The sequence below is a fragment of the Stenella coeruleoalba genome (assembly GCF_951394435.1).
Source record: "Stenella coeruleoalba genome assembly, contig: scaffold_172, whole genome shotgun sequence".
NCBI lineage: Eukaryota > Metazoa > Chordata > Mammalia > Artiodactyla > Delphinidae > Stenella > Stenella coeruleoalba.
This window is the reverse complement of record NW_027646391.1, coordinates 189,888-207,788: the sequence shown is the minus strand read 5'-3', so window position 1 is coordinate 207,788 and position 17,901 is coordinate 189,888. Positions and strand designations below refer to the sequence as shown.

Sequence of the window (17,901 nt, the reverse complement as noted above, 5' to 3'; positions counted from 1 at the left end):
CGTTCTGCCTCTTTTCCTATGCTTTCAATGCAATTCCAGTCTACCTCCTGAAATCGGTTTCCTGCAATTCTGCCCCGCTTTCAAGTCCTCTTGGCAGCCTTACTTCAGTCTATTTTTGGACGATAGCTGTCATTTATAACTCTGCAGGTTTGTGAATTACAGTGCCCCTGAGCTCCTTTCTTCAACTCGCTTTCTTGTGACCTGGCCGCAACACCGCAGGATGGCTTCAGGCCCTAATCTGGTTCCGGCACGGCACGCTGAGCCTTTGGTTATTTCCTCTTCCTGGTGGGAAATGAGAGTTAAATTTGCCCGTCCAGACACCTCCAGCTAGTCTCTCATTGGTTCTCGCTATTCCTGTTCACCTTCCGCAGAAATTGAAAACTGGGCCAAATAGGAGGTTAAAGGCGCTGACTCTCCATGTCGGGAGAGTGTTAGTAAAGCGTCTGGAGTGTTGCACCCGAGTACCAAGGGAGGAAAACTGAGACATATTTGAACACGTCTCCCGTTCACATGGTTGATCATACTCTGGGTTCCACATGCAGGTTTTAGCTGAAGGAAGAATACCTTAAACCTGGAGAGTTAAGACCCGTGTAATGGGTACCATGCAATATGACTTCAAAGGGTCTTCATTTGCTCACCGAACCTCTCCAATCCTATCACTGCTGCGTTTATGCCCCGGTACACATGCTTGATTCTCTTTCGGAGACATAGCAATCCATAGGTTTTAAGATACTTACTAGTCAGTTACATTCTTAGGCGTTTAATATGGGGTGTTGAGTCCATTTCGTTGAGCAAGGAGTAGCTCTTGTCTATTCCATATTTGGCTTAAGGAACTTTATCTCTGCTCATTTCAATCTCTGGTTTTATGCAGCAACCCAACTCACCTTTACCCTTAAGCAAGCATAAGTTGGTTTTCTAAATTTGAGAACCTGTTCCGTTTTGGAATTCAGTTCCTGTGTAGCCAAGTTTACATTCCGTGTATTACTGATATCTTATGATGTTTCTTTTTCTGTGTGACTTATTTCAGTTAGAATCATCATACCTGAATCCACTCATTGTGCTGCTAAGGGCCTGATGGCACAGATTTCATTGCTGAGTGATATTGCTTTGTAAGTAAATACCACAACTTCTTTCTCCATTTTTCACTTTCTGCGATGTTGAACTTGTACTGTAAACGAGGTTCTTGTAAACAGAGCCGTTCCAAACTTTGGGGTGGCTGTGTCTTTTTGATTTTAATTTCCCTAAGCTATAGGACCATAAGTGGAAGTGACCTAGGTTCTGTTGCTTTGTTTTTTAGATGTTTCAGGAAACACCATACACTTCTCCCGAGTGGTTGTTGGCAATTTACATCCCGCCCATCAGCATAACAAGGCTCCCAGTTCTCCATGGCCTGTCCTGCCTTTCTGGATTTTACACTTTTTTCAGATGGCCCTTTTGACCGGGGGGAAGTGAGACTTCATTGTAGTGCAGATTTCCTTTGCAAGCTTGCTTGGTTGGCCAAAAAGGGCGTATGCGTTTTTTCCTGAATATATTCAGGAAAAAACGCATACGCCCTTTTTGGCCAAGTGCATCATTGTGGACGTTCTGCCTCTTTTCCTATGCTTTCAATGCAATTCCAGTCTACCTCCTGAAATCGGTTTCCTGCAATTCTGCCCCGCTTTCAAGTCCTCTTGGCAGCCTTACTTCAGTCTATTTTTGGACAATAGCTGTCATTTATAACTCTGCAGGTTTGTGAATTACAGTGCCCCTGAGCTCCTTTCTTCAACTTGCTTTCTTTTGACCTGGCCACAACACCGCAGGATGCCTTCAGGCCCTAATCTGGTTCCGGCACGGCACGCTGAGCCTTTGGTTATTTCCTTTTCCTGGTGGGAAATGAGAGTTAAATTTGCCCGTCCAGACACCTCCAGCTAGTCTCTCATTGGTTCTCGCTATTCCTGTTCATCTTCCGCAGAAATTGCAAACTGGGCCAAACAGGAGGTTAAAGGCGGTGACTCTCCAAGTGGGGAGAGTGTTAGTAAAGCGTCTGGAATGTTGCACCCGAGTACCAGGGGAGGAAAACTGAGACATATTTCAACACGTCTCCCGTTCACATGGTTGATCATACTTGGGTTCCACATGCATGTTTTAGCTGAAGGAAGAATACCGTAAACCTGGAGAGTTGAGACCCGTGTAATGGGTACCATGCAATATGACTTCAAAGGGTTTTCATTTGCTCACCGAACCTCTCCAATCCTATCACTGCTGCGTTTATGCCCCTGTACACATGCTTGATTCTCTTTTGGAGACATAGCAATCCATAGGTTTTACGATACTTACTAGTCAGGTACATTCTTAGGCGTTTAATATGCGGTGTTGAGTCCATTTCGTTGAGCAAGGAGTAGCTCTTGTCTATTCCATATTTGACTTAAGGAACTTTATCTGTGCTCATTTCAATCTCTGGTTTTATGCAGCACCCCAACTCACCTTTACCCTTAAGCAAGCATAAGTTGGTTTTCTAAATTTGAGACCCTGTTCTGTTCTGTAATTCAGTTCCTGTGTAGCCAAGTTTACATTCCGTGTATTACTGATATCTTATGATGTTTCTTTTTCTGTGTGACTTATTTCAGTTAGAATCATCATACCTGAATCCACTCATTGTGATGCTAAGGGCCTGATGACATAGATTTCATTGCTGAGTGATATTGCTTTGTAAGTAAATACCACAACTTCTTTATCCATTTTTCACTTTCTGCGATGTTGAACTTGTACTGTAAACGAGGTTCTTGTAAACAGAGGCGTCCCAAACTTTGGGGTGGCTGTGTCTTTTTGAGTTTAATTTCCCTAAGCTATAGGACCATAAGTGGCAGTGCCCTAGGCTCTGTTGCTTTGTTTTTTAGATGTTTCAGGAAACACCATACACTTCTCCCGAGTGTCTGTTGGCAATTTACATCCCGCCCATCAGCATAACAAGGCTCCCAGTTCTCCATGGCCTGTCCTGCCTTTCTGGATTTTACACTTTTTTCAGATGGCCCTTTTGACCGGGGGGAAGTGAGACTTCATTGTAGTGCAGATTTCCTTTGCAAGCTTGCTTGGTTGGCCAAAAAGGGCGTATGCGTTTTTTCCTGAATATATTCAGGAAAAAACGCATACGCCCTTTTTGGCCAAGTGCATCATTGTGGACGTTCTGCCTCTTTTCCTATGCTTTCAATGCAATTCCAGTCTACCTCCTGAAATCGGTTTCCTGCAATTCTGCCCCGCTTTCAAGTCCTCTTGGCAGCCTTACTTCAGTCTATTTTTGGACGATAGCTGTCATTTATAACTCTGCAGGTTTGTGAATTACAGTGCCCCTGAGCTCCTTTCTTCAACTCGCTTTCTTGTGACCTGGCCGCAACACCGCAGGATGGCTTCAGGCCCTAATCTGGTTCCGGCCCGGCATGCTGAGCCTTTGGTTAATTCCTCTTCCTGGTGGGAAATGAGAGTTAAATTTGCCCGTCCAGACACCTCCAGCTAGCCTCTCATTGGTTCTCGCTATTCCTGTTCATCTTCCGCAGAAATTGCAAACTGGGCCAAACAGGAGGTTAAAGGGACTGACTCTCCAAGTGGGGAGAGTGTTAGTAAAGCGTCTGGAATGTTGCACCCGAGTACCAGGGGAGGAAAACTGAGACATATTTGAACACGTCTCCCGATCACATGGTTGATCATACTCTAGGTTCCACATGCATGTTTTAGCTGAAGGAAGAATACCTTAGACCTGGGTAGTTGAAACCCGTGGAATGGGTACCATGCAATATGACTTCAAAGGGTCTTCACTTGCTCACCGAACCTCTCCAATCCTATCACTGCTGCGTTTATGCCCCTGTACACATGCTTGATTCTCTTTCGGAGACATAGCAATCCATAGGTTTTAAGATACTTACTAGTCAGGTACATTCTTAGGCGTTTAATATGGGGTGTTGAGTCCATTTCGTTGAGCAAGGAGTAGCTCTTGTCTATTCCATATTTGGCTTAAGGAACTTTATCTCTGCTCATTTCAATCTCTGGTTTTATGCAGCAACCCAACTCACCTTTACCCTTAAGCAAGCATAAGTTGGTTTTCTAAATTTGAGAACCTGTTCCGTTTTGGAATTCAGTTCCTGTGTAGCCAAGTTTACATTCCGTGTATTACTGATATCTTATGATGTTTCTTTTTCTGTGTGACTTATTTCAGTTAGAATCATCGTACCTGAATCTACTCATTATGCTGCTACGGGCCTGATGACATAGATTTCATTGCTGAGTGATACTGCATTGTACGTAAGTACCACAAGTTCTTTATCCATTTTTCACTTTCTGCGATGTTGAACTTGTACTGTAAACGAGGTTCTTGTAAACAGAGCCGTTCCAAACTTTGGGGTGGCTGTGTCTTTTTGATTTTAATTTCCCTAAGCTATAGGACCATAAGTGGAACTGCCCTAGGCTCTGTTGCTTTGTTTTTTAGATGTTTCAGGAAACACCATACACTTCTCCCGAGTGTCTGTTGGCAATTTACATCCCGCCCATCAGCATAACAAGGCTCCCAGTTCTCAATGGCCTGTTGCCTTTCTGGATTTTACACTTTTTTCAGATGGCCCTTTTGACCGGGGGGAAGTGAGACTTCATTGTAGTGCAGATTTCCTTTGCAAGCTTGCTTGGTTGGCCAAAAAGGGCGTATGCGTTTTTTCCTGAATATATTCAGGAAAAAACGCATACGCCCTTTTTGGCCAAGTGCATCATTGTGGACGTTCTGCCTCTTTTCCTATGCTTTCAATGCAATTCCAGTCTACCTCCTGAAATCGGATTCCTGCAATTCTGCCCCGCTTTCAAGTCCTCTTGGCAGCCTTACTTCAGTCTATTTTTGGACGATAGCTGTCATTTATAACTCTGCAGGTTTGTGAATTACAGTGCCCCTGAGCTCCTTTCTTCAACTCGCTTTCTTGTGACCTGGCCGCAACACCGCAGGATGGCTTCAGGCCCTAATCTGGTTCCGGCCCGGCATGCTGAGCCTTTGGTTAATTCCTCTTCCTGGTGGGAAATGAGAGTTAAATTTGCCCGTCCAGACACCTCCAGCTAGCCTCTCATTGGTTCTCGCTATTCCTGTTCATCTTCCGCAGAAATTGCAAACTGGGCCAAACAGGAGGTTAAAGGGACTGACTCTCCAAGTGGGGAGAGTGTTAGTAAAGCGTCTGGAATGTTGCACCCGAGTACCAGGGGAGGAAAACTGAGACATATTTGAACACGTCTCCCGATCACATGGTTGATCATACTCTAGGTTCCACATGCATGTTTTAGCTGAAGGAAGAATACCTTAAACCTGGAGAGTTAAGACCCGTGTAATGGGTACCATGCAATATGACTTCAAAGGGTCTTCATTTGCTCACGAACCTCTCCAATCCTATCACTGCTGCGTTTATGCCCCTGTACACATGCTTGATTCTCTTTTGGAGACATAGCAATCCATAGGTTTTACGATATTTACTAGTCAGGTACATTCTTAGGCGTTTAATATGCGGTGTTGAGTCCATTTCGTTGAGCAAGGAGTAGCTCTTGTCTATTCCATATTTGACTTAAGGAACTTTATCTGTGCTCATTTCAATCTCTGGTTTTATGCAGCACCCCAACTCACCTTTACCCTTAAGCAAGCATAAGTTGGTTTTCTAAATTTGAGACCCTGTTCTGTTCTGTAATTCAGTTCCTGTGTAGCCAAGTTTACATTCCGTGTATTACTGATATCTTATGATGTTTCTTTTTCTGTGTGACTTATTTCAGTTAGAATCATCATACCTGAATCCACTCATTGTGCTGCTAAGGGCGTGATGACACAGATTTCATTGCTGAGTGATATTGCTTTTTAAGTAAATACCACAACTTCTTTATCCATTTTTCACTTTCTGCGATGTTGAACTTGTACTGTAAACGAGGTTCTTGTAAACAGAGGCGTCCCAAACTTTGGGGTGGCTGTGTCTTTTTGATTTTAATTTCCCTAAGCTATAGGACCATAAGTGGCAGTGCCCTAGGCTCTGTTGCTTTGTTTTTTAGATGTTTCAGGAAACACCATACACTTCTCCCGAGTGGTTGTTGGCAATTTACATCCCGCCCATCAGCATAACAAGGCTCCCAGTTCTCCATGGCCTGTCCTGCCTTTCTGGATTTTACACTTTTTTCAGATGGCCCTTTTGACCGGGGGGAAGTGAGACTTCATTGTAGTGCAGATTTCCTTTGCAAGCTTGCTTGGTTGGCCAAAAAGGGCGTATGCGTTTTTTCCTGAATATATTCAGGAAAAAACGCATACGCCCTTTTTGGCCAAGTGCATCATTGTGGACGTTCTGCCTCTTTTCCTATGCTTTCAATGCAATTCCAGTCTACCTCCTGAAATCGGTTTCCTGCAATTCTGCCCCGCTTTCAAGTCCTCTTGGCAGCCTTACTTCAGTCTATTTTTGGACGATAGCTGTCATTTATAACTCTGCAGGTTTGTGAATTACAGTGCCCCTGAGCTCCTTTCTTCAACTCGCTTTCTTGTGAGCTGGCCGCAACACCGCAGGATGGCTTCAGGCCCTAATCTGGTTCCGGCACGGCACGCTGAGCCTTTGGTTATTTCCTTTTCCTGGTGGGAAATGAGAGTTAAATTTGCCCGTCCAGACACCTCCAGCTAGTCTCTCATTGGTTCTCGCTATTCCTGTTCATCTTCCGCAGAAATTGCAAACTGGGCCAAACAGGAGGTTAAAGGCGGTGACTCTCCAAGTGGGGAGAGTGTTAGTAAAGCGTCTGGAATGTTGCACCCGAGTACCAGGGGAGGAAAACTGAGACATATTTCAACACGTCTCCCGTTCACATGGTTGATCATACTTGGGTTCCACATGCATGTTTTAGCTGAAGGAAGAATACCGTAAACCTGGAGAGTTGAGACCCGTGTAATGGGTACCATGCAATATGACTTCAAAGGGTTTTCATTTGCTCACCGAACCTCTCCAATCCTATCACTGCTGCGTTTATGCCCCTGTACACATGCTTGATTCTCTTTTGGAGACATAGCAATCCATAGGTTTTACGATACTTACTAGTCAGGTACATTCTTAGGCGTTTAATATGCGGTGTTGAGTCCATTTCGTTGAGCAAGGAGTAGCTCTTGTCTATTCCATATTTGACTTAAGGAACTTTATCTGTGCTCATTTCAATCTCTGGTTTTATGCAGCACCCCAACTCACCTTTACCCTTAAGCAAGAATAAGTTGGTTTTCTAAATTTGAGACCCTGTTCTGTTCTGTAATTCAGTTCCTGTGTAGCCAAGTTTACATTCCATGTATTACTGATATCTTATGATGTTTCTTTTTCTGTGTGACTTATTTCAGTTAGAATCATCATACCTGAATCCACTCATTGTGCTGCTAAGGGCCTGATGGCACAGATTTCATTGCTGAGTGATATTGCTTTCTAAGTAAATACCACAACTTCTTTCTCCATTTTTCACTTTCTGCGATGTTGAACTTGTACTGTAAACGAGGTTCTTGTAAACAGAGCCGTTCCAAACTTTGGGGTGGCTGTGTCTTTTTGATTTTAATTTCCCTAAGCTATAGGACCATAATTGGAAGTGACCTAGGTTCTGTTGCTTTGTTTTTTAGATGTTTCAGGAAACACCATACACTTCTCCCGAGTGGTTGTTGGCTATTTACATCCCGCCCATCAGCATAACAAGGCTCCCAGTTCTCCATGGCCTGTCCTGCCTTTCTGGATTTTACACTTTTTTCAGATGGCCCTTTTGACCGGGGGGAAGTGAGACTTCATTGTAGTGCAGATTTCCTTTGCAAGCTTGCTTGGTTGGCCAAAAAGGGCGTATGCGTTTTTTCCTGAATATATTCAGGAAAAAACGCATACGCCCTTTTTGGCCAAGTGCATCATTGTGGACGTTCTGCCTCTTTTCCTATGCTTTCAATGCAATTCCAGTCTACCTCCTGAAATCGGTTTCCTGCAATTCTGCCCCGCTTTCAAGTCCTCTTGGCAGCCTTACTTCAGTCTATTTTTGGACAATAGCTGTCATTTATAACTCTGCAGGTTTGTGAATTACAGTGCCCCTGAGCTCCTTTCTTCAACTTGCTTTCTTTTGACCTGGCCACAACACCGCAGGAGGGCTTCAGGCCCTAATCTGGTTCCGGCACGGCACGCTGAGCCTTTGGTTATTTCCTTTTCCTGGTGGGAAATGAGAGTTAAATTTGCCCGTCCAGACACCTCCAGCTAGTCTCTCATTGGTTCTCGCTATTCCTGTTCATCTTCCGCAGAAATTGCAAACTGGGCCAAACAGGAGGTTAAAGGTGGTGACTCTCCAAGTGGGGAGAGTGTTAGTAAAGCGTCTGGAATGTTGCACCCGAGTACCAGGGGAGGAAAACTGAGACATATTTCAACACGTCTCCCGTTCACATGGTTGATCATACTTGGGTTCCACATGCATGTTTTAGCTGAAGGAAGAATACCGTAAACCTGGAGAGTTGAGACCCGTGTAATGGGTACCATGCAATATGACTTCAAAGGGTCTTCATTTGCTCACCGAACCTCTCCAATCCTATCACTGCTGCGTTTATGCCCCTGTACACATGCTTGATTCTCTTTTGGAGACATAGCAATCCATAGGTTTTACGATACTTACTAGTCAGGTACATTCTTAGGCGTTTAATATGCGGTGTTGAGTCCATTTCGTTGAGCAAGGAGTAGCTCTTGTCTATTCCATATTTGACTTAAGGAACTTTATCTGTGCTCATTTCAATCTCTGGTTTTATGCAGCACCCCAACTCACCTTTACCCTTAAGCAAGCATAAGTTGGTTTTCTAAATTTGAGACCCTGTTCTGTTCTGTAATTCAGTTCCTGTGTAGCCAAGTTTACATTCCGTGTATTACTGATATCTTATGATGTTTCTTTTTCTGTGTGACTTATTTCAGTTAGAATCATCATACCTGAATCCACTCATTGTGATGCTAAGGGCCTGATGACATAGATTTCATTGCTGAGTGATATTGCTTTGTAAGTAAATACCACAACTTCTTTATCCATTTTTCACTTTCTGCGATGTTGAACTTGTACTGTAAACGAGGTTCTTGTAAACAGAGGCGTCCCAAACTTTGGGGTGGCTGTGTCTTTTTGAGTTTAATTTCCCTAAGCTATAGGACCATAAGTGGCAGTGCCCTAGGCTCTGTTGCTTTGTTTTTTAGATGTTTCAGGAAACACCATACACTTCTCCCGAGTGTCTGTTGGCAATTTACATCCCGCCCATCAGCATAACAAGGCTCCCAGTTCTCCATGGCCTGTCCTGCCTTTCTGGATTTTACACTTTTTTCAGATGGCCCTTTTGACCGGGGGGAAGTGAGACTTCATTGTAGTGCAGATTTCCTTTGCAAGCTTGCTTGGTTGGCCAAAAAGGGCGTATGCGTTTTTTCCTGAATATATTCAGGAAAAAACGCATACGCCCTTTTTGGCCAAGTGCATCATTGTGGACGTTCTGCCTCTTTTCCTATGCTTTCAATGCAATTCCAGTCTACCTCCTGAAATCGGTTTCCTGCAATTCTGCCCCGCTTTCAAGTCCTCTTGGCAGCCTTACTTCAGTCTATTTTTGGACGATAGCTGTCATTTATAACTCTGCAGGTTTGTGAATTACAGTGCCCCTGAGCTCCTTTCTTCAACTCGCTTTCTTGTGACCTGGCCGCAACAACGCAGGATGGCTTCAGGCCCTAATCTGGTTCCGGCCCGGCATGCTGAGCCTTTGGTTAATTCCTCTTCCTGGTGGGAAATGAGAGTTAAATTTGCCCGTCCAGACACCTCCAGCTAGCCTCTCATTGGTTCTCGCTATTCCTGTTCATCTTCCGCAGAAATTGCAAACTGGGCCAAACAGGAGGTTAAAGGGACTGACTCTCCAAGTGGGGAGAGTGTTAGTAAAGCGTCTGGAATGTTGCACCCGAGTACCAGGGGAGGAAAACTGAGACATATTTGAACACGTCTCCCGATCACATGGTTGATCATACTCTAGGTTCCACATGCATGTTTTAGCTGAAGGAAGAATACCTTAAACCTGGGTAGTTGAAACCCGTGGAATGGGTACCATGCAATATGACTTCAAAGGGTCTTCACTTGCTCACCGAACCTCTCCAATCCTATCACTGCTGCGTTTATGCCCCTGTACACATGCTTGATTCTCTTTCGGAGACATAGCAATCCATAGGTTTTAAGATACTTACTAGTCAGGTACATTCTTAGGCGTTTAATATGGGGTGTTGAGTCCATTTCGATGAGCAAGGAGTAGCTCTTGTCTATTCCATATTTGGCTTAAGGAACTTTATCTGTGCTCATTTCAATCTCTGGTTTTATGCAGCACCCCAACTCACCTTTACCCTTAAGCAAGAATAAGTTGGTTTTCTAAATTTGAGACCCTGTTCTGTTCTGTAATTCAGTTCCTGTGTAGCCAAGTTTACATTCCGTGTATTACTGATATCTTATGATGTTTCTTTTTCTGTGTGACTTATTTCAGTTAGAATCATCATACCTGAATCCACTCATTGTGCTGCTAAGGGCCTGATGACACAGATTTCATTGCTGAGTGATATTGCTTTGTAAGTAAATACCACAACTTCTTTATCCATTTTTCACTTTCTGCGATGTTGAACTTGTAGTGTAAACGAGGTTCTTGTAAACAGAGGCGTCCCAAACTTTGGGGTGGCTGTGTCTTTTTGATTTTAATTTCCCTAAGCTATAGGACCATAAGTGGAAGTGCCCTAGGTTCTGTTGCTTTGTTTTTTAGATGTTTCAGGAAACACCATACACTTCTCCCGAGTGGTTGTTGGCAATTTACATCCCGCCCATCAGCATAACAAGGCTCCCAGTTCTCCATGGCCTGTCCTGCCTTTCTGGATTTTACAGTTTTTTCAGATGGCCCTTTTGACCGGGGGGAAGTGAGACTTCATTGTAGTGCAGATTTCCTTTGCAAGCTTGCTTGGTTGGCCAAAAAGGGCGTATGCGTTTTTTCCTGAATATATTCAGGAAAAAACGCATACGCCCTTTTTGGCCAAGTGCATCATTGTGGACGTTCTGCCTCTTTTCCTATGCTTTCAATGCAATTCCAGTCTACCTCCTGAAATCGGTTTCCTGCAATTCTGCCCCGCTTTCAAGTCCTCTTGGCAGCCTTACTTCAGTCTATTTTTGGACGATAGCTGTCATTTATAACTCTGCAGGTTTGTGAATTACAGTGCCCCTGAGCTCCTTTCTTCAACTCGCTTTCTTGTGACCTGGCCCCAACACCGCAGGATGGCTTCAGGCCCTAATCTGGTTCTGGCACGGCACGCTGAGCCTTTGGTTATTTCCTCTTCCTGGTGGGAAATGAGAGTTAAATTTGCCCGTCCAGACATCTCCAGCTAGTCTCTCATTGGTTCTCGCTATTCCTGTTCATCTTCCGCAGAAATTGCAAACTGGGTCAAACAGGAGGTTAAATGCGCTGACTCTCCAAGTGTGGAGAGTGTTAGTAAAGCGTCTGGAATGTTGCACCCGAGTACCAGGGGAGGAAAACTGAGACATATTTGAACACGTCTCCCGTTCACATGGTTGATCATACTTGGGTTCCACATGCATGTTTTAGCTGAAGGAAGAATACCTTAAACCTGGAGAGTTAAGACCCGTGTAATGGGTACCATGCAATATGACTTCAAAGGGTCTTCATTTGCTCACCGAACCTCTCCAATCCTATCACTGCTGCGTTTATGCCCCTGTACACATGCTTGATTCTCTTTCGGAGACATAGCAATCCATAGGTTTTAAGATACTTACTAGTCAGGTACATTCTTAGGCGTTTAATATGCGGTGTTGAGTCCATTTCGTTGAGCAAGGAGTAGCTCTTGTCTATCCATATTTGACTTAAGGAACTTTATCTGTGCTCATTTCAATCTCTGGTTTTATGCAGCACCCCAACTCACCTTTACCCTTAAGCAAGCATAAGTTGGTTTTCTAAATTTGAGACCCTGTTCTGTTCTGTAATTCAGTTCCTGTGTAGCCAAGTTTACATTCCGTGTATTACTGATATCTTATGATGTTTCTTTTTCTGTGTGACTTACTTCAGTTAGAATCATCATACCTGAATCCACTCATTGTGCTGCTAAGGGCCTGATGACACAGATTTCATTGCTGAGTGATATTGCTTTGTAAGTAAATACCACAACTTCTTTATCCATTTTTCACTTTCTGCGATGTTGAACTTTACTGTAAACGAGGTTCTTGTAAACAGAGCCGTTCCAAACTTTGGGGTGGCTGTGTCTTTTTGATTTTAATTTCCCTAAGCTATAGGACCATAAGTGGCAGTGCCCTAGGCTCTGTTGCTTTGTTTTTTAGATGTTTCAGGAAACACCATACACTTCTCCCGAGTGTCTGTTGGCAATTTACATCCCGCCCATCAGCATAACAAGGCTCCCACTTCTCCATGGCCTGTCCTGCCTTTCTGGATTTTACACTTTTTTCAGATGGCCCTTTTGACCGGGGGGAAGTGAGACTTCATTGTAGTGCAGATTTCCTTTGCAAGCTTGCTTGGTTGGCCAAAAAGGGCGTATGCGTTTTTTCCTGAATATATTCAGGAAAAAACGCATACGCCCTTTTTGGCCAAGTGCATCATTGTGGACGTTCTGCCTCTTTTCCTATGCTTTCAATGCAATTCCAGTCTACCTCCTGAAATCGGTTTCCTGCAATTCTGCCCCGCTTTCAAGTCCTCTTGGCAGCCTTACTTCAGTCTATTTTTGGACGATAGCTGTCATTTATAACTCTGCAGGTTTGTGAATTACAGTGCCCCTGAGCTCCTTTCTTCAACTTGCTTTCTTGTGACCTGGCCGCAACACCGCAGGATGGCTTCAGGCCCTAATCTGGTTCCGGCACGGCACGCTGAGCCTTTGGTTATTTCCTCTTCCTGGTGGGAAATGAGAGTTAAATTTGCCCGTCCAGACACCTCCAGCTAGTCTCTCATTGGTTCTCGCTATTCCTGTTCATCTTCCGCAGAAATTGCAAACTGGGCCAAACAGGAGGTTAAAGGCGCTGACTCTCCAAGTGGGGAGAGTGTTAGTAAAGCGTCTGGAATGTTGCACCCGAGTACCAGGGGAGGAAAACTGAGACATATTTGAACACGTCTCCCGTTCACATGGTTGATCATACTTGCGTTCCACATGCATGTTTTAGCTGAAGGAAGAATACCTTAAACCTGGAGAGTTAAGACCCGTGTAATGGGTACCATGCAATATGACTTCAAAGGGTCTTCATTTGCTCACCGAACCTCTCCAATCCTATCACTGCTGCGTTTATGCCCCTGTACACATGCTTGATTCTCTTTCGGAGACATAGCAATCCATAGGTTTTAAGATACTTACTAGTCAGGTACATTCTTAGGCGTTTAATATGCGGTGTTGAGTCCACTTCGTTGAGCAAGGAGTAGCTCTTGTCTATTCCATATTTGACTTAAGGAACTTTATCTGTGCTCATTTCAATCTCTGGTTTTATGCAGCACCCCAACTCACCTTTACCCTTAAGCAAGCATAAGTTGGTTTTCTAAATTTGAGACACTGTTCTGTTCTGTAATTCAGTTCCTGTGTAGCCAAGTTTACATTCCGTGTATTACTGATATCTTATGATGTTTCTTTTTCTGTGTGACTTATTTCAGTTAGAATCATCATACCTGAATCCACTCATTGTGCTGCTAAGGGCGTGATGACACAGATTTCATTGCTGAGTGATATTGCTTTTTAAGTAAATACCACAACTTCTTTATCCATTTTTCACTTTCTGCGATGTTGAACTTGTACTGTAAACGAGGTTCTTGTAAACAGAGCCGTTCCAAACTTTGGGGTGGCTGTGTCTTTTTGATTTTAAATTCCCTAAGCTATAGGACCATAAGTGGAAGTGCCCTAGGCTCTGTTGCTTTGTTTTTTAGATGTTTCAGGAAACACCATACACTTCTCCCCAGTGTCTGTTGGCAATTTACATCCCGCCCATCAGCATAACAAGGCTCCCAGTTCTCCATGGCCTGTCCTGCCTTTCTGGATTTTACACTTTTTTCAGATGGCCCTTTTGACTGGGGGGAAGTGAGACTTCATTGTAGTGCAGATTTCCTTTGCAAGCTTGCTTGGTTGGCCAAAAAGTGCGTATGCGTTTTTTCCTGAATATATTCAGGAAAACACACATACGCCCTTTTTGGCCAAGCGCATCATTGTGGACGTTCTGCCTCTTTTCCTATGCTTTCAATGCAATTCCAGTCTACCTCCTGAAATCGGTTTCCTGCAATTCTGCCCCGCTTTCAAGTCCTCTTGGCAGCCTTTCGTCAGTATATTTTTGGACGATAGCTGTCATTTATAACTCTGCAGGTTTGTGAATTACAGTGCCCCTGAGCTCCTTTCTTCAACTCGCTTTCTTTTGAGTTGGCCGCAACACCGCAGTATGCCTTCAGGCCCTAATCTGGTTCCAGTACGGCACGCTGAGCCTTTGGTTATTTCCTCTTCCTGGTGGGAAATGAGAGTTAAATTTGCCCGTCCAGACACCTCCAGCTAGTCTCTCATTGGTTCTCGCTATTCCTGTTCATCTTCCGCAGAAATTGCAAACTGGGCCAAACAGGAGGTTAAAGGCGCTGACTCTCCAAGTGGGGAGAGTGTTAGTAAAGCATCTGGAATGTTGCACCCGAGTACCAGGGTATGAAAACTGAGACATATTTGAACACGTCTCCCGTTCACATGGTTGATCATACTTGGGTTCCACATGCATGTTTTAGCTGAAGGAAGAATAACTTAAACCTGGAGAGTTCAGACCCGTGTAATGGGTACCATGCAATATGACTTCAAAGGGTCTTCATTTGCTCACCGAACCTCTCCAATCCTATCACTGCTGCGTTTATGCCCCTGTACACACGCTTGATTCTCTTTTGGAGACATAGCAATCCATAGGTTTTAAGATACTTACTAGTCAGGTACATTCTTAGGCGTTTAATATGGGGTGTTGAGTCCATTTCGTTGAGCAAGGAGTAGCTCTTGTCTATTCCATATTTGGCTTAAGGAACTTTATCTGTGCTCATTTCAATCTCTGGTTTTATGCAGCACCCCAACTCACCTTTCCCCTTAAGCAAGCATAAGTTGGTTTTCTAAATTTGAGACCCTGTTCTGTTTTGGAATGCAGTTCCTGTGTAGCCAAGTTTACATTCCGTGTATTAGTGATATCTTATGATGTTTCTTTTTCTGTGTGACTTATTTCAGTTAGAATCATCGTACCTGAATCCACTCATTATGCTGCTACGGGCCTGATGACATAGATTTCATTGCTGAGTGATACTGCATTGTACGTAAGTACCACAAGTTCTTTATCCATTTTTCACTTTCTGCGATGTTGAACTTGTACTGTAAACGAGGTTCTTGTAAACAGAGCCGTTCCAAACTTTGGGGTGGCTGTGTCTTTTTGATTTTAATTTCCCTAAGCTATAGGACCATAAGTGGAAGTGCCCTAGGTTCTGTTGCTTTGTTTTTTAGATGTTTCAGGAAACACCATACACTTCTCCCGAGTGTCTGTTGGCAATTTACATCCCGCCCATCAGCATAACAAGGCTCCCACTTCTCCATGGCCTGTCCTGCCTTTCTTGATTTTACACTTTTTTCAGATGGCCCTTTTGACCGGGGGGAAGTGAGACTTCATTGTAGTGCAGATTTCCTTTGCAAGCTTGCTTGGTTGGCCAAAAAGGGCGTATGCGTTTTTTCCTGAATATATTCAGGAAAAAACGCATACGCCCTTTTTGGCCAAGTGCATCATTGTGGACGTTCTGCCTCTTTTCCTATGCTTTCAATGGAATTCCAGTCTACCTCCTGAAATCGGTTTCCTGCAATTCTGCCCCGCTTTCAAGTCCTCTTGGCAGCCTTACTTCAGTCTATTTTTGGACGATAGCTGTCATTTATAACTCTGCAGGTTTGTGAATTACAGTGCCCCTGAGCTCCTTTCTTCAACTCGCTTTCTTGTGACCTGGCCGCAACACCGCAGGATGGCTTCAGGCCCTAATCTGGTTCCGGCCCGGCATGCTGAGCCTTTGGTTAATTCCTCTTCCTGGTGGGAAATGAGAGTTAAATTTGCCCGTCCAGACACCTCCAGCTAGCCTCTCATTGGTTCTCGCTATTCCTGTTCATCTTCCGCAGAAATTGCAAACTGGGCCAAACAGGAGGTTAAAGGCGCTGACTCTCCAAGTGGGGAGAGTGTTAGTAAAGCGTCTGGAATGTTGCACCCGAGTACCAGGGGAGGAAAACTGAGACATATTTGAACACGTCTCCCGATCACATGGTTGATCATACTCTAGGTTCCACATGCATGTTTTAGCTGAAGGAAGAATACCTTAAACCTGGGTAGTTGAAACCCGTGGAATGGGTACCATGCAATATGACTTCAAAGGGTCTTCATTTGCTCACCGAACCTCTCCAATCCTATCACTGCTGCGTTTATGCCCCTGTACACATGCTTGATTCTCTTTCGGAGACATAGCAATCCATAGGTTTTAAGATACTTACTAGTCAGGTACATTCTTAGGCGTTTAATATGCGGTGTTGAGTCCATTTCGTTGAGCAAGGAGTAGCTCTTGTCTATCCATATTTGACTTAAGGAACTTTATCTGTGCTCATTTCAATCTCTGGTTTTATGCAGCACCCCAACTCACCTTTACCCTTAAGCAAGCATAAGTTGGTTTTCTAAATTTGAGACCCTGTTCTGTTCTGTAATTCAGTTCCTGTGTAGCCAAGTTTACATTCCGTGTATTACTGATATCTTATGATGTTTCTTTTTCTGTGTGACTTACTTCAGTTAGAATCATCATACCTGAATCCACTCATTGTGCTGCTAAGGGCCTGATGACACAGATTTCATTGCTGAGTGATATTGCTTTGTAAGTAAATACCACAACTTCTTTATCCATTTTTCACTTTCTGCGATGTTGAACTTTACTGTAAACGAGGTTCTTGTAAACAGAGCCGTTCCAAACTTTGGGGTGGCTGTGTCTTTTTGATTTTAATTTCCCTAAGCTATAGGACCATAAGTGGCAGTGCCCTAGGCTCTGTTGCTTTGTTTTTTAGATGTTTCAGGAAACACCATACACTTCTCCCGAGTGTCTGTTGGCAATTTACATCCCGCCCATCAGCATAACAAGGCTCCCACTTCTCCATGGCCTGTCCTGCCTTTCTGGATTTTACACTTTTTTCAGATGGCCCTTTTGACCGGGGGGAAGTGAGACTTCATTGTAGTGCAGATTTCCTTTGCAAGCTTGCTTGGTTGGCCAAAAAGGGCGTATGCGTTTTTTCCTGAATATATTCAGGAAAAAACGCATACGCCCTTTTTGGCCAAGTGCATCATTGTGGACGTTCTGCCTCTTTTCCTATGCTTTCAATGCAATTCCAGTCTACCTCCTGAAATCGGTTTCCTGCAATTCTGCCCCGCTTTCAAGTCCTCTTGGCAGCCTTACTTCAGTCTATTTTTGGACGATAGCTGTCATTTATAACTCTGCAGGTTTGTGAATTACAGTGCCCCTGAGCTCCTTTCTTCAACTTGCTTTCTTGTGACCTGGCCGCAACACCGCAGGATGGCTTCAGGCCCTAATCTGGTTCCGGCACGGCACGCTGAGCCTTTGGTTATTTCCTCTTCCTGGTGGGAAATGAGAGTTAAATTTGCCCGTCCAGACACCTCCAGCTAGTCTCTCATTGGTTCTCGCTATTCCTGTTCATCTTCCACAGAAATTGCAAACCGGGCCAAACAGGAGGTTAAAGGCGCTGACTCTCCAAGTGGGGAGAGTGTTAGTAAAGCGTCTGGAATGTTGCACCCGAATACCAGGGGAGGAAAACTGAGACATATTTGAACACGTCTCCCGTTCACATGGTTGATCATACTTGGGTTCCA

The 17,901-nt window shown here is 44.1% G+C and overlaps 1 long non-coding RNA gene across 4 annotated transcripts in view; it reads left to right on the top strand.

The window, feature by feature from the left end:
- LOC307181141 overlaps positions 1-17,901 on the top strand; it is a 524,725-nt gene that overhangs the window by 493,615 nt on the left and 13,209 nt on the right. For all 4 annotated transcript variants that reach the window (XR_013826000.1, XR_013826001.1, XR_013826002.1 and 1 more), the window contains 2 exons: positions 5,768-5,849; positions 13,662-13,743. This is a non-coding gene — a long non-coding RNA (uncharacterized lncRNA). The remainder of the gene's footprint in view (positions 1-5,767; positions 5,850-13,661; positions 13,744-17,901) is intronic.